Source organism: Papaver somniferum, chromosome 8, assembly GCF_003573695.1.
Source record: "Papaver somniferum cultivar HN1 chromosome 8, ASM357369v1, whole genome shotgun sequence".
NCBI lineage: Eukaryota > Viridiplantae > Streptophyta > Magnoliopsida > Ranunculales > Papaveraceae > Papaver > Papaver somniferum.
Genome location: NC_039365.1, coordinates 153,969,809 through 153,987,615, shown reverse-complemented (window position 1 = coordinate 153,987,615; position 17,807 = coordinate 153,969,809).

The window sequence follows — 17,807 nt, the reverse complement described above, 5'->3', positions numbered from 1 at the left end:
AGGGTTTCCGCAGTATTTATGCCGGTGAAGTTGCATCGTCTTTCCCGTTTCAAGGAAAAGGTTTCCTCTTGTCGAGTCCATATTTCTTTATCATGTCAATCAGAAGTGAATCATCCTCGATCCAGATATATTCTTCAGTAAAGCGCATGAGGTCTGACTCTCGCGACAATTCCCTTACCTGGATTATCCGAGTCAAGAAGATTATACCGGTATGCTTCCATTGACCAATAAATGTTTCGATGTTTGCTGAAGAGTGACAAAAGATCTTCTTCTGTGCAGAGATATCCTGTTGGAGCATGTGTGACTGTCGTTGATGAGGATAATTTGGTTGCTCAATTTCTTTCAAGTCCGATCCTGCCACCCGCTGCAGATCTGTAAAACGCCGATTTAGGAATTTCTTGTCATGAGTATCCCGATGCAGGTTTGTCGTTCGAAATCCGCATGAAGTGTTTATCTTCTAACTGCCGGAACATTGGTGGGTTTCTGGTGCGGATGGAGTTCGTGACTCTTTACACAAAGATATGGAGAAGATATGGCCACATTGCTACGAGGAGCGTGGTGCAACATTGCCCGTCTGCCTTGGTTTCCATAGTGAATTGTCTCTTGCCCATGGTCGCTGAAATGGAAAGTATATCCATCCATGCCGTCGTGGAGCCAACTATTCAAAAGTGGGAGAACATGGTGTCTACCTGTGAATCTCTGAATTTCAACGTGAGTTGGCTGCGGCATCGTCTCGACATTGTGAAGGTTGACAGAGCCGGTATTCTTGCTGATGTTGTCCCAGCTGCAAAGGCTATTTTGGAAGAGGAGAAGGCTCTGGCAATGGAGTCACAGATGATGGAAGAGTCAATCCAGAACTTGAAGAGCAGGACTGAAAGGTATCAAAACTGGTTGAAGATGATGCTTTCAAGGAATTATAATCTGTTGGATGGGATTTTCTGAGTTACATAGTTGGGAGATGCTCGGTTTTTCTTTCTGAGTCTCGAGCATGTATTTTTTTTTATTTTTTTTTGTATCGATTTTGAAGAAATGAGATAATTTTATTAATTTGCTTTAATTAAAAGAAACTTGATAACGGGGTATGAAAGAAAGCGGAAAGATGCCTGGCTAGCCGTGCTTTGATGCGGCGAGGTGTGAGGCGACAGTCAGGCGTAGTATGCCTTGAACCACTTTCCGTTGATGATTGCTTCCAGTTTTCCTCCGTCTTCTTTAATGATCTTGTAGTACCCACTGTTGTATTCCTTCGTTACTATATAAGGCCCTTCCCATTTTGGGGAGAATTTTGGTGCAGACACGTCTTGTTGGATGTGTTTGGCAGTCTTCAGTACCAAATCTCTTACTTGAAAAACCCGAGGTTTCACGACTTTGTTATATGCTCTGGAAACTCTATTTATGTATGCTTGCGCATGTTCTTCCGCTCTGGATCTTCTGGAATCCACAGTGTCCAACTCTGCTACCCTGGTGTTCAATGCTTCAGCTTCATTCCATTGAACTCCGCTTGCTTCGACAATCCTAGCTGATGGGATTTTGATTTCTGCTGGGAAGATGGCGTCTGCGCCGTAGACGAGGGAGTAGGGAGAGGCGCCAGTGGAACTTCTTGGTGATGTCTGGTACGCCCAAAGTGACATGGGCAATTGTTCGTGCCATGTCCGAGGATTATCGTGCACCGTCCGACTGAGGATCAAAGTCTTGTTAGTGCTTTCGGCCTGTCCGTTTCCTTGGGGATAATACATGGTGGATAAAACTTGCTTAGTTCCATAATCTTCAAGTGATTCTCGTACTTGCTTGTTGGCTCCAGTAATTCCTCGTAAAGGGATGGCTTCGACCCATTTGGTGAAATACTCGGTTGCGGTTATTATGTATTCATGTTGTTTCAACGAAGGTGGGTTGATCTTCCCAATGGTGTCGAGTCCCCAGCTATAAAAGGGCCACAGACTGCTTATTGAGTGTAGAGGAGTCGATGCTACATGGATAAGGTTTCCGTGGATTTGACATTTTTTGCATTTCTGAACAAAGACAGCTGCATCATCCTCCATGGTTGGCCAATAGTATTTCTCGTGTATCTGAAGAAATAACTTCCGTTTTCCTTGGTGTTAGCCTTCGTGCATTTCTTTCAGCATGATCGGGATTTCCGCCTCGTTCAAATACCGTAGCAAACTTCCTCCAAAGCTTCTACGATATAAGACTCCTTCATGGAATATGAATCTCCCGGACCTTTGTTTTATCTTGGCTGCGTTCTTCTTGTTGGTAGGGAGTACGTCGCCGCGGAGGTAACTGATGTATGGCTCCTGCCAGTCCCCGGCATGTCCAATATTGAAGACTTCCAATTGATGCGACGACGCTTGATTGAGCCTACATTTTTGGCCAGTAGTAGCCAAGGCGTTGCAAACGGCGATAGAGTGTTACTACTAGTGTTAGCCCGCAAAATTCACCATGGACACGGTTGAGTTGTTGTTGCGCCTATTCCTCTTCGAGGCATCCTGACAAGGAACCGTCTGGGTTCCGATGGTATAACACTCCTCGGAGCATGAAGAAGTAAAGTTTTGAGACTGACCTTTCCCTGGGAAAGCGAGTTGTTAAGCTCTTGGATAATCGGTGTTCTCCAGTCGCCAGCTTCAGCCTCCTCGGGTTGCGAAAGCCATGTTGAAGCCACGGCTCGTCTCCTTACTGTCAGGGTTTCCTCAAAACCTTTGAATTGCAGTTTCGATGCTAGTGTGTCTAGACAATCAGCATGTTTGTTGCCGCTGCGGCCAACATGCGTTATTGTCGTGTCGGCAAAGTAATTTAGTAGATTTTGTGCCTCGGCTTTATACGAGGCCAATGTTACTTCCTTCAGTGTGTATAATCCATTCACCTGGTTAACGAGTAATTTAGAATCACCTCTTATTTCCAGACGCGTGGCTCCAGCTTGTTTAGCCAATGACAGTCCGATGAGAAAGGCTTCATATTCTGCTGAATTGTTGGTGCAAGGGAAGTCTAGCTTGAAGGAGTGCGAGAAAACTTCACCAGCCGGGGATAATAGAACCACTCCTTCTCCTCCGATACCATTGTTAGAGGTGGAGGAGCCGTCGAAAAATAGTAGCCACGTTTCTTCTTTGATAAAAGAGATTTCTGGAAAATCTCCAGGGAGGTCCTCGTGTAGTGTTGTGGTATTCTCTCCCGGGAACGCTACTAGCAAATCCACAACTGCTTGCCCTTTGATAGATCTTGGGGAAGTGCATGTTATGTCAAATTCTGACATTTGGAGGAGCCATTTGGCTGGCCTCCCTATCAGGTCCGGTTTTGAGAGGAGGAACTTCACATGATCAGACTTAGATATCAACACCACTTTCTTGGAGAGCAGGTAATGTCTGAATTTCTGGATGGAGTGAATCAAGGCCAAACACGCCTTTCTGCTTTGGTATATATGAGTTCCGCAACTCTTAAAGTTAGACCGAAGTAGTATATGGGATGTTCAATCCCTTCGTCATCTTCTTGGGCGAGGAGAGTTCCGACGGTAGTGTCACTAAAAGCAGTGTAGAGGCACAACGGTCTTCCTTGTATGAGAGACTTCATGATGGATGGGGAAGATAATATTTGTTGAATATTCCGAAATGCCTCCTGTTGTAGCGTGGTCCAGACAAAGCTCACTCCTTTCTTTAGCAAAGAGGTAAACGAAGCAACAAGTTGAGCCAATCCTGGTATGAAGCGGCGAATGTAGTTTATTTTACCCATGAAACTCTGGAGTACTTTCACAGTTCACCGTGGTGGCATCGTGAGGATGGCTTGGGTTTTGACAGGGTCGACTTTAATTCCCTCGCGGTTACCTGGAAACCTAGAAACTTTCCCGAAGAGACACCAAAAGCACACTTCAATGGGTTCGTCTTCAGTTTGTACTCGCGACACCTTTCAAACACTTGCCGCAGAATCTCCATATGGGCCATCCGACTTTTTGATTTAACCACTATGTCATCTACATAGTCTTCGACTTGCTTGTGCATCATGTCGTGAAAAATGGTAGTCATGGCGCGTTGGTAGGTGGCGTCAGTATTTTTCAAACCGAAGGGCATCACAGCATAGTAAAAGTTTCCGAGAGGAGTTCGAAAAGCCGTCTTACTTGCGTCGTGTTCGTACATCTTTATTTGGTTGTAGCCGCTGTACCTGTCCATGAAATAGAACATACCGTGTCCATCGGTGGCGTCTACCATCATGTCGATGTTAGGAAGCAGAAAATCATCTTTAGGGCAATATTTGTTTAGATCCCTAAAATCGAAACAACACCTGATTTGGACGTTCTTCTTTTTTACCGGAACTATGTTGGCCAACCAAGTAGGATGGTGAATGGGTTTGATGAAACCAACGGCTAGCGTTCGTCGCGCACAGAGTCAAGCTGATTGAGATGGGTCGCGGATATTCCTCGCTCCCGACGTTGACAACTTCAAGTTTATCCGTGGTAGAGTTGGTCACGTCCTGTAGCTGTCGCGGTGCATCTGACACTTCTTCTTGTGGCTGGTTGCTGTCATTGCATTCTATTGGGCGGAGAGACTGGGTGGTAGTCTCCCCTGTTAATTTCTAACAACGGCGTTGATATTCGGTTTTGCCTTTTTTATCATGACTCATGATAAAATCCCGCTCTCGTTTGGTATGGGAGCGAGCCAAACTTTGGCTTGACAGGGGGAGACTGGCGCGCTTCCCCTCTGAAGAGATGATGTGAGACCGGTTTTCTCCATGAAATGACGCAAGTCTATCGCTTTCTTCAATTGACGCCCACTTCGGCAGTGGAGTGTGGTGAGTCTTGCCTGTCGGGACCCGCGAACTCTTCCTTGGTTCAAACATCTCCATGCCACAGATCGGCGCATAGGGGGATAATGATGCGGAGATGCGGATGACTTCTCCGTTTAGCATGGTTTTCAGGCACTGGTGATATGTCGAAGGAATGATTCTGTTGTCGTGGAGCCACGACCTTCCCAGTATCATATGGTAATCTGGCTCTTTCACGATTACTTCAAACTTCACCCTTGACTGGACTGGTCCTACTGATAAAATCAGGTTGATGTATCCGTACGTGCTGGTTTGGTTGCCTTCGAAATCAGTCATCGCAGTAGATTGTCGTACGACTTCGCTTGGCCGCACCTTGGCTGTTATGAGTGTTCTGAGAGCAATGACATTGGAGGACGCTCATGTGTCGATAAGGGCCCTCTTTAACTCCACATCCTTGATACGAGCTGTGATGTGTAAGGCCCGGTTATGTCCTTCTTATGTCATCATGTCGTCGTCGGTGAACGTGACATTGTTGACGGACATCTCCGGTGTTTTTGAAGTTTCCAAGCGTGAAGGAACCAGAGATGCATTTAATGTTATTTGATTGATGGCGGTAAACTCCCCATTCGTTGATCTTTTGAAAGGTGTAGGATTTCACATAAATTTTCCACCAACGAGGCCGCCTCCTGGCCTACTGGTTTCCGGTTAGTGGTGAAGCTGTTGACCTGGGGATGATCATCTGGGACGTCAGTCCCCAGTCTCGGAGTTTCCGTGGCATATGAGTCACTCAACTCCAATGCTAAGCTGATAAGGAAGTTAAGTATGCTGTTAATTGCCTCCTTCATCAGATCAATGTTCCTGGTGTGTATCTCCTGAACCCGTGCCAAATCGGCCAGCCTTGGAACTTCTCCGTCGGTTGCTTTGTTAGCTGTCGTGTTGGGAGAGGAAAAATTACCATTCGTCGGAGTGGGATTTGGGGTCACGGATTCAGCCCTAAAACCGACCATCTTTCGTAATTGGAGTCGAAGGCGAAATTCAGAAATTGATATTGTAGCCGAGAGACTAATCTCCCACTATGGTCGCCAATTGTTTGAGGTTGAAAACGGTTTCTGCTGAATTTGGTAATTTCGTGTATGGGTGAGAAACGAGTCTAAACCCTAAACAATGTACTGCACGGGAGTACTTTAGACTCGAGAGATCCATCTGTATAAATCCGGACTAAACCAGAAAATGACCGTTCCAGACTTGCTTCGGTCACAAAGTGAAGAAGAAAGGTTGGTTTTGGGAAGGGAAGCGAAGAGAGTGTTGAGACCAGAATAGTTGATTCTGGAAGAGTGGTTGTTTTACGACTTGTATCAGAAAGTGAAATGCTAGCAATATGGAAATCTAACAGGTGATTTCTGAGTGGTGTATTCTCCTGACCTAAACTTGTTTTTTGTTGGAAATAGGTGAGACCTATTTATACAAGTCGCAACAAAACGTACCCTGGCCTCGTAAGAAGTGGAAACGGTTGAGTAATGGAAGAGAATGGTAATGGGTAATGCCTGGAATTGATGTTTCCATAATGAAGGATACGTTTCACCATTATTTCCTGTCATTACTAACCGCCTTACTCTTATGACACTTTCTTGTAACGGGCGTATTGCACGCCGCATGCTGTAAACCGCCAGACCAATACCCTGATGAGCATCCCCGAGTTTGTGACATGTCTTGATGTCTCGAGTGTTTTCGTGGAAAACGTGTAGCATGTTTCTATTATTTGGAAAGTTAAATTGAGAGGCTTTCCAATTTTGTGGCGACCTTCGACGGCCGAGATTTTGCATCTTGAGAGGAAGGGTAGCCGTTGATTGTGGCTACCTTACGTTGGTATCCAGTGTCGTGGCCACGGTGCTGGCATGGCTTGCGCATGCTCTTGGGGTGTCCAATTAGGGTGTCATGACCAAAGAGTTGGCAGCGTAGCCAAAGGGTTTCCACTAGTCGTGTGGTTTGCCGGCAAGCTTGTACGGCTGAGATCTATGTCTCAGGAGGAGGGGTAGATGTTGATTGTTACAACCCTCCGTTTGACAGCCAGCGACACGGAGGCATGGCTGTCATGGCTTTGGCATGTTTTAGGCGCGGCAAAATTAGGGTTTTGGCATAAACCGTGAAATTTGGCATTGGGCCAGAAGTTGCCATGCGTTTCTTGGCGAACTTGTACGGATGAGATTTGCATCTCAGAGGGAAGGGTAACCATTGGTTGTTGCAACCCTCCGTTTGGCAGCCAGCGACATGGAGGCATGGCCGGCGTGGCTTTGACATGTTTTAGGCGCGGCCAAATTAGGGTTTTGGCATAAACCGTGGAATTTGGCATTGAGCCAGAAGTTGCCACGCGTTTGGTGGCGAACTTGTACGGCTAAGATTTTCATCTCAGAGGGAAGGGTATCCGTTGATTGTTGCAACCCTCCATTTGGCAGCCAGCGGCATGGAGGCATGGCCGGCATGGCTTTGGCATGTTTTAGGCGCGGCCAAATTAGGGTTTTGGCATAAACCGTGAAATTTTGCATTGGGCCAGAAGTTGTCACGCGTTTGGTGGCGAACTTGTACGACTGAGATTTGCATCTCAGAGGGAAGGGTAGCCGTTGATTGTTGCAACCCTCCGTTTGTTAGCCAGCGTCATGGAGGCATGCCATTGGCACGGCGGTGCGGCTGGCATGGTTGGGCCTTTGGTGCGTGAGGTGTGGCTGGCATGCCGTTGGAACGGTGGTGCGGCTGGCATGGTTGGCATGCCTTTGGCGCGAAGGTGTGGCTGGCATGGTTGGCATGCCGTCGGCGCGGTGGTGCAGATGGCATGGTTGGCATGCCATTTGCGCGGAGGTGTGGCTGGCATGGTTGGCATGCCGTTGGCACGGTGGTGCGGCTAGCATTGTTGGCATGCCTTTGGTGCGGAGATGTGGCTGGTCAGTACTGAGGGTTCTGTCGTGGAATGTAGCATATATGTAAAAAAAAAACGGTACCCTGGTACATATCTCGTAGACGTATTGAAAGGCTCAATAATTGTGCTAGTGGAGATATTAGTACTCAAGCTCCGTTTCCTTACAGAGTGACGTCACGTCATACTAAGGTTTTACGATTTTAACCCTAAGCTAAAAACCACCATCAACACCAATTATCTACAGTCAAATAGTATTATGATGTAATCAACCAGGTTCCCACTGCGTAACCCGGTACCCAGTAATACCACGAGTTCTACTAAGAAGATACTAATATATAATCGTAATAGGTTGTCTTGTTGAACTTGGGTAAGGTTGATGCCACAATTTAATATTAAAAAAGTATAATAAGTTGAAAAGTCAAAAATTGGTAACTAGTCCCCAAAGCTCCATGCGGCTACCTCCGGTTTAAAAAAAATAGGATGGTTTCATGTATAAATTACACATGAAACCAGATTATTATTTTGAAATGGAGGGAGCAGATATTTCGCCAACAATGTTATGTGATGTAGCATAATGTGGGAAATTATGATGAGATATTATCGAGTCCGATTTTGTGCGCTTGGCATTTTGATCTCTACTATTGATTTGATTTACCAATCAAATTAACGTGCAAAATATACACTCGATCCTATCAGCATTATACCGTACATAAGCATGCAGTGCAGCAAATGGCTTAGGAATCTGATGGTCACGGGTTGTAACCGGGACAAATATTACTATTGGGCTCAGTAATGAGCGTGAAAATACTAAAGAAACGCAAAAAGACCTAAGAAAGCATAAGAATAAGAATCTTTCTGCTCTCAATCCTCGAATGAAATTCAACCAAATCTCTTATTCTTATGAGAACCATATTTTTTATAATCCAAACCTAGTTTATGTAAATTCTCGATCTCATGGAAAGGGTAAAGGTTGCCTCACAACTGCACGCAATTACTCCCTTGGTATCTCAAATATAAGCATGGAAGGAACAAAGAGGAATAAAGTGGGCAATGATATTGTTGGTTAATTGGTCGTATTATAGTTATAAATTATACTGAATTTTATGTTGAAAAACAATGGGAAGCTATGGGCTTCTTTTCACTTTCTATTTTATTCACTTGCAATCTCCTTGCTTCTCTTACATCGATATGTTTTTATTTGAACTAGGATAAAAGTGACCTAATACTTAGAGTTATGTGGAACATTCTCCTCTAATACTAAAATTACTCCTACTTGAAGTCCTTCACTTCTATACAATACTATTACTTATTGAGCTAACATTACGTTAGTCAACAATAACTCGGTTAAGTTCTGAAATTTTTCTTTGGGAAGTGCCTTGGAGAATATGTCAGACAATGGTCTTGCAATACTTGAGTTGAACCTCACACTCTTCGACCGGTTATCGAATGAAGTGATATCAAATTTAGGCATCTAAAAAGTAGATTTTCCTTCTTCTTCCACGCCAAATTCGGATTTAGAAACCCTTTAGTTTTTCTGATTTGTTGGGAATGGTTTATGTCAGATTCTGGGGTTTGTTTGAATTACATAGCTTACCTTACAATTTTTGTGATATCTGTGGATTGATTGAGCATAAGATAGTGGGTATGTTATATTTGCCTTCGCTAACCAACAAGCAAATGGTGGTGATAAGTGTTAATTTTAGCTGAAATCCAACAGAAATTGTAATCATCCTTGTACATATGCATCATCTCCATCCTGCAAAAGTCCAGTCAGAAAGTTTCTGTTGAATATAAGAACATTGATCATAACCTTGGTGACAATTCTAACCATAATTAGCATATGATATCTCCAAAAAAAACAGTAGATTTGTGAAACTTTGTTGTTTATTGATGCCATCAGAGACTATGAGGCCTAATCCTTTTGGTTTAATTTTTATATTTCTCTTATATTGTTCATTAAATTATGTTTTTATTTCCTTTCATGTCTATCTATAATTAGTCATAATAATTTTTCAAATTCAATTTTTTTTTAAATCCTTCAGGAGCTCTTACCAATTCTTGTTAAACTTTTTTAGTAACCTCATTCTAAATTATATTGAATCCCCAGTGTTCCTTGGTTTCTTGTTAATGGCTGCATTTTTTTTTCAAGTTCTCAATCACTATACTTTCAAAAATTCTAGAAAATTTGAACTTCTTAATCTGTTGATTTACTTCAGCATAGTGCATTAAAAATTTGAGTAATCTCATACTAAAATTTTGGAAAATCCAAGATTTTATCTGTAATTGGTCTTGTCTTTTTAGTGAGGCTTCTTATTAACTCTCTAGCCGGTGCTTTTTTCTGTTTAAACTATCTAGCTGGTGCCGGGATTTCATGGGTGTCGCAGTTGCACCCTAGCCTCTACTGTCCTTTTATAATAATTGAACCCTTTTGTTTTCAGTCTTTACTGGTTTCTTCAAGCTAAGCTATCAGTTCCGATTATTATTCTAACCTAAATTTGTGTAGTCCCCTCCCTTGAGTAATTTTCGTTGTTTCTTTTGATATTGCTAGCCATGAAGCTACTTTCCTGGAATTCCCAATGTATTGGGACCTTAATTACCAAGAACCATTTCAATTACCTCAACCATTATTATAAACCAAATATCATCTTTATGGCAGGGACAAAATCCCCCTTGTCTCTAGTGGAACTTTTCTTTAAAACTCGCATTTTCATGATTGGTTTATTGTACCTTCTGTCGGAATTGCAAAAAGGTTAGCTATAGCGTGGTAAAATAATATAAAATTGCATATAATATCATCAAATCTCAATGTGAATCACTTTGAACAACTGAGAGAGGTTGAGGTTCTAATTAATTATGTATATGGAGCAGACGAACCAGAAGACATTTGAACAACGGTCATATATTTGTAGTTTAGAACAACAGGTCAATAAACTCTAAATTTTAATAGGTGACCTAAATGTTATTCTTGATCCAGAAGAGAAACAAGGCAGAAATAAATCTAACTCAAGTAGCAAGTCATTTATATCACAGACAATAGACTCGCTGGGTCTTCAAGATGCAATATATGAATGAGAGTCATTCACATAGTCCAACAATAGAAAAGGAGATGCCAATATTTGGTAACGAATTGACATAACATTAATATCCTTTCAATGGACACATAACTTCCCGGATACAAAGGTAAGTCATCTTCATAGAGTTGGTTTAGATCACACTCTCCTTCTTGACTCAAATAGGAAAAACATAAAGTTGTCACATCGCACGTTATGCACGATTGTATCCAACTCATGAAATATTCACTCCATTAACTGCCAGATAGAAATTTCTCTTTGAATCTATAACTATAATCTTCAGATCCATCTCAATAGAATTCCGATGTTTTTTGAAATATTCATAAGAATATAAAATCCACGAATAATAGGATTGAGAGCCTTCATAGAACCGAAAATTTCTCTGCCAGTACAGATAAAATAAGAAATCTTCAAGCAGAACTAGGAAAATAGTACAAGATTAGAAATGACTATTATCATCAAATTTCAAGTGATAAATTTTTCTAGGAATATGATCAGAACACATAATATTTCCACGCATTAGTGTATCCAATAATAAACTAATAGACGCTATTCATTCTCTTAGAAAACTATCGCGTCTATGGATTTCCGACAGAGAATAAATCAACACCCTTCTAGTAGACCATTTTTCGCAGATTAACACCTCACAAAACAACAACTTCAATGGGTTTATCAAATATAATTGAATCATGTATATCTTAGGCTGAAAACCTCTCTCTATCTGATAATACCATCGAAAGAGGAGATTTGGAATACAGTTTCCAAATTGAATCAGTATTGGGCCCGATATAAATTTAACCAGGCTTTTTTAAGGCCAACTGGGATATTGTGGGACCAAACATAATTTTCGTAGTTCAGGATTTTTTTAAACTCGGGAATTCTAATAGTTCAACTACTCTTTTATAACCCTAATCCCAAAAATAGCCACCCCACAAACCCTAGCAGATTTCAGATCCATCATCTTAAGTAATATAATTTACAAGATCAGATCCAAGATATTAGCAAACAGACTAAAATCAATCCAGAATTATATAATGTCCCCTATTCAATCAACCTTTCTCCCGGGGAGACAAATCGCCGATAACACTATCATAGCCCATGAGCTAATTCACTCGATGAAAACCTCAAAATCCACAAAAGGATATTTAGCGTTAAAACTAGATCTATCAAAAGTCCTTGATAGAGTCGAGCGAAATTTCATTATAGGTAATTGTTGGGTGAATCTTATCATGCAATGCATTGCGACCACATGTTTCTCCATCCTTCTAGATAGTTCTCTAGGTCTGAAATTCTCCACTTTCCTCATACCTTTTTTTTTTAATATGCACGAATCTAGGCTCCTAGAAAATTTCGGGGCTTAAAATAAATAAAAACGCCCCGGATATATCTGAACTCTTTTTTGGACGACTGCTTTTATTCACAAAATCTGTCTTAGGGGAAGCGAAGAATCTACTAAATATCCTATATAGATTTGGTGAGATTATAGGACAAATGGTCAATCTTCAGAAATCGTGAATCTACTTCAGCCCTAGAATTCACCTCATACATGGGAAAATTATTGCAAGAATCTTAAACGTCCCTTTGATGACAAAAAATGATAGATAACTTCGAACCCCACTATTTGATAAGAATATGAAAGAAAATTTCGAACCACTTCTCCAAAAATATTATGCTACCCTTCAAGGTTGGAAATCAAAACTGCTTTCTCAAGCAGTTACAGAACTGTTCTAATAAAATCTGTTCTCCAAGGTTTTCCAACGTACCAGATGCAAGTATTAACTCTTCATAAAGAAACTCTAAATCAACTAGACATAATCCAAAGAGACCTTTGATATCAATTAAATGGAATAAAGATAAGCCCAAGAGTAGAAGAGGATACATAAAAGCCCGGGCCAGCATTTGCAAGCCTATATCTTAAGGAGGTCTAGGATACATACGTCTATATCTACTCACTAAACTGGATAGTAGACTAATTATAGATCAGGGCCAACTTTAGGTACAACTTCTTAAAGCTAAATATTTCCCAAACTCTCATCCACTACAATTCTCTAGGTCCTCTAATTTATGATGGATCTGGACAAGAGCCGGATCCACAAAAAATTAATTTGTTGATATCTCCTGAAGGCAGTTGGGACTGGGAAAACTAGATGATTACTTCACTACAAAGATTAAAGCAAAAATTCTGGCCATATCCCCAAATAATCGAGAGTAAGACAAAACTAGATGGCAACATCATCCATCAGGAAATTTCTCGATGAAAAATATATTTTTCATAAGTCAGGATCAATGGAACGATAACTCAAGTGAATTCCCTTGGCAGAAGATATGGAAGATCCAAGCAATACCGAGAATTGAATTATTCATCTGGAAATTAGCTCAGAAAGCTCTTCCAAGTTATTCAAGGCTCAGGACACAATATAAACATAAATACGGAATGCCCGATGTGTAACTCACAGGAGCAAGAAACAAAACAACATATAATTAGATTTTGCCTATTTGCAAGATTTATCTGGTTTGGTTTCTCTTTAGAAGCATTTGTACAATAATTTGAACGGATTCCATAAAAATTTGGGTTAAAAGTGGATCACGGAAACTTCATGCAAATATTGGATAAAATTGTAACCATCTCTTGGTTTATTTAGAAACATAGATGTTCGATAGCGTTTGACAAAATCAATCCAAATCCGAACAACCTTATATAATAAATCAAGAAATTCATGCAACATACTCATCAAGAAAAAGTCTAACAAACAATTATGGTCCAGAGAAGAAATATACCCAAGCTGAAATGATCAGACTTAAATCAGATTGGATAACAATTATTGATGCTGCCTTTAGGAAAGAAGACTCTCCATAGGTTATTGAAAATGCTGGGTCTAACAACCATACCCAACAATTCGTTTGGCAATCTGAGAGTACTTACTCCAATATACTTTATAGAGAATCAACTAGACAGTCAGACTCAATCTAGAGAAAAGTATATCAAAGAGTTTTATATCTCTAACTCATAATTCAATTGGCAATCAGCAAATAGAAATCTGCGAGCCTGATTGAATATAAGAGGAGTAACTTGAACGGTACCAAAAACTAATGTTCAAGGATCAATCAGTTTCAATCAACAACCAAAGGTTGGATTTCCCAATTGATCGATTAAATGCACAACCTATGATATTTCAATTATATAACAAAATATAATGCGAAAAAGAAATAACACAGAACCAAAAGTTTTGTTAACGAGGAATCCGCAAATGAAGAAAAACCCCGGGACCTAGTCCAGATTGAACACCACACTGTATTAAGCCGCTACAAACACTAGCCTACTACCAATGAACTTCGTACTGGACTGTAGTTGAACCTTAATCGATGTCACACTGATTCAAGGTACAGTTGCGATCCTTACGTCTCTGATCCCATCAAGATACTACGCACTTGATTCCCTTAGCTGATCTCACCCACAAATAAGAGTTGCTACGACCCAAAGTCGAAGACTTGATAAACAAATCTGTCTCACATGGAAAAGTCTATTGGAATAGATAAATCTTTCTTCCACAGAAATACCTATGAGTTTTTGTTCGGTCTTTTGATAAATTAAGGTGAACAGGAACCAATTAATAAACCCGTCTTATATTCCCGAAGAACAGCCTAATATTATCAATCACCTCACAATAATCTAAAATCGTATGACGGCGAAACTAGATATTGTGGAATCACAAACGATGAGACGAAGGTGTTTGTGATTACTTTTATCTTGCTTATCGGAGAAATTAATCTCGAGAAAATCTTGGAGAAGATAGTACTCAAACGATATAATCGGCCAAGATCAGAACACGCAACTACAAAGAAAATAGTTGAGTCTGGCTTCACAATCCCAATGAAGTCTTTGAAATCTCGATAGAAACCTAAGGTTAAAGGAGAATCGACTCTAGCTTATGCAACTAGTAACACACAAGAGGTGTGGGGATTAGGTTTCCCAGTTGCTAGAGTTCTCCTTTATATAGTTTTCAAATCAGGGTTTGCAATCTTAGTTACCTTGGTAACAAAGCATTCAATATTCACCGTTAGATGAAAAAACTGATTCATCCAATCTAATATCTTTCAACTGTTAGATCGAACTTAGCTTGTTACACACGAATGAAATGTACCCTCATTTAGGTTTATATAACCGTACTCAAACGTGTACACCATGTTGGCTCAACAATAGTTAACCGAAGTTAGCCATATGATTACTCTCATATCAACCTTATTCATGTTAAACATAACTAGTTCAAATGAAACTAGTCAGAAGTATACAAGAACACAATTGAAACAAAATCGGTTCGATTCACTCGAATCAATTCATGAACATTATAACCACGGTTTGCAAAGATTGCATTCCTTATTATATAAATGTTTAAGTTCATGTACACAACCTATTTTAGAAAGTAACATACTCAAGTATGCAAACGGGTACGCATACTTAAGTAGCTGGACCGAGTTTGGTTACGCCAGTACGCGTACGGGTGCGCATACCAATTCACACTTCCAAACTCCAGCAGAAATTCACGGACGTGAAACTTCTACCAGTATGCGTACGGGTACGCATACTTTCCCAGACATCAGCAACCGCTAGTACGCGTACGGGTACGCATACGTCAGGTTCCCGGTTTTGGACTTACACACAAATGTGATAACACACTATGTTTATATCCAAACATGGTTACTTGATTCTAAACTCTTAATTTCAATCGTTGAAATTTTCTTAGAGGATGACAATAGTCGTTTTCACATACTATTAGCATCAAAGTGATTTTCAAGTTCTTGAAATTATCATGATGAAACATTCCTAGACTATACCAAATGATTGTATCACACAAACCATGTAATATGTTTACTCGGAAATTTTCACATGATCATATTCTGACTTTCGTCAAGAATGTAAGATGAACTTGGTCGAAGCGAAAGCTTGCCAATACATATTCCGAGAAATATGTAAGCGAGTTAAACTCATCTCGAGATATCAAATGTGTATAATAGAAAACTATATCGTAACACGACTTATGTCTCAATATAGGAGATATAGTAGAAATAGACTTCCCAAGTGATAGATGAGTTTCAGTCTCCACATACCTTTTGTTGATGAAGTTCCACAAGCTCCCTTTAGTAGTTCTTCGTTTTCAAATGATGAACGCCGTGAAGTCTAAGGCTCAACTACACAATCTATGTCCTAGTCCGAGACATCTATAAATAGGCTAGAAATCAAGAATTATAGTTTTGATCACTAACATTGACAAACATGATTGAGATAGCAACGCATGCGAGTTTGACCGAGCAATGCTCTAACATTATGTCTTTATCCTTTATTCTGTGGACAATGAGACATTCATTCACATCTCAGCGGGATCAGAGTGGGCCTTTTCGCCTTTTCATGCGTAATCGAAAGCTGTACTGAAGAGTTCTACTTTGTTAGGCGAAAACATATTATCAAGCGTATCCATAGTAACGGACCGCAAAACACTAGAAGATACAATTAACAAGACAAGCAAAGATTCTCCTTGGAGTGCGGAAAATACCATACAGGAAACTTTGTCAATTCTGGAAAAACTACCACAAGCTCAGGTTAAGTATATAAATAAAAAACATAACTCAGCCGCTGACTACATAGCTAAAGAAGCTCGAGTAAAGAATCTTCAGTATATATGTCTTCCCAGCTTCAACAAGTTTTTTTTTTCTTTCATAATATAAGAGGAAGGCACCCTGTAACACCACACATTCATGATTCTAATCATGATCGGAACATGATTCGACCATGATATATTTTCGTTGAAATACTGAGAAATAAAGAAGTTTAAAATATGTCATAGTTCTCTTCCTTTCCATCTATTTTGGAGATTGAAAATATTACAATAGGTCGTTGTATTAGCCGCCCACATTACATTAAATCTAGCTATTGCAGGCAACTCCCCTAACTTCAATTGTATGGCCTGCAGAATCTGTAAGTGTTATACCAATACCAGAAGAAGATGTAGGATTCATCATGGTTAATGCCATCCTGAAATTGTAAGCAATTTTTGATTTTATATTTTTGTTTTCAGCTGTATAAATATTCAGACAGTCATCATTCACAGGATTATAGTATAAATTTTGAAACATATTGTAGTCTGGGGTTATTACGGTAGATAAGTTATTTATATATTTAACTATTTTATTTGCCGTCGCCGCACTATTTTGTTTCTCTTTTCTAAAATCAATTATTTTTTCCAATGTCTTTAATAAAAATGAGCTTGTAAATCTAATGTAGTTAAATTTTTTAATTATTATTTTTTTAATTTTTCCAACATAAAAAATCAGAAAAACATTAAGCTGTAAATTTTGCTTAGTCTGAGTAGTCATGCTATTTATATTAATTACTTGTACTATTATTTATTTTTTTGTTTCTTTTAGCTTAATCTGAGTAGTGACGAAGACCATATCAGAATTTTTTTTCTTTACATCGCCGGAAGTGATGAAGACCATGCCGGAATTGGTGAAGACCATGTCGGAAAATGGTGCCGGCATGCTTGGTAACTAACATTCAATGCCGTAACTAAGTGTCGGCATGCTCGATAGAAATCTATCAATGCCGGTAATCAAGTGAAAAAAATTGAAGTTTCTTGGATACTTTACATCGTGTGCCGGTAGAGAAATTTAAGCAAAATACTATGCCGGTAGCTGTACCGGCATGCTCGAGAATTAACTAACTGTGCCGGAAGACTGATTAAAACCAGAAAAAAAAAATTCAAAATAGAATAGGTTTTGAATTTCAAAAGCAAAAAAAATTTCTACGTGACGTTGTCTCGCACTCTGCTAGCCGGGAGGGGCTACGCCTCCCCGGACCCCCTACATAGCGGGCGAATTTCAAAATGGGGGATAAGCTCAGTGCCGACATGGACGTGGTATGAATACCATGCCGGTATGGCTACTTCCGGCGTGGTATTCATACCACGTCCATGCCGGTACCGAGCTTTTTCAGCTGCAAAAATGGTGGAATTAAAGAAAAAAAATCAAATTTTCAACCTTTTAGCAGCAATTCTCTCTTCACAAGCATCCTCCATTTTCACAATTCCCTC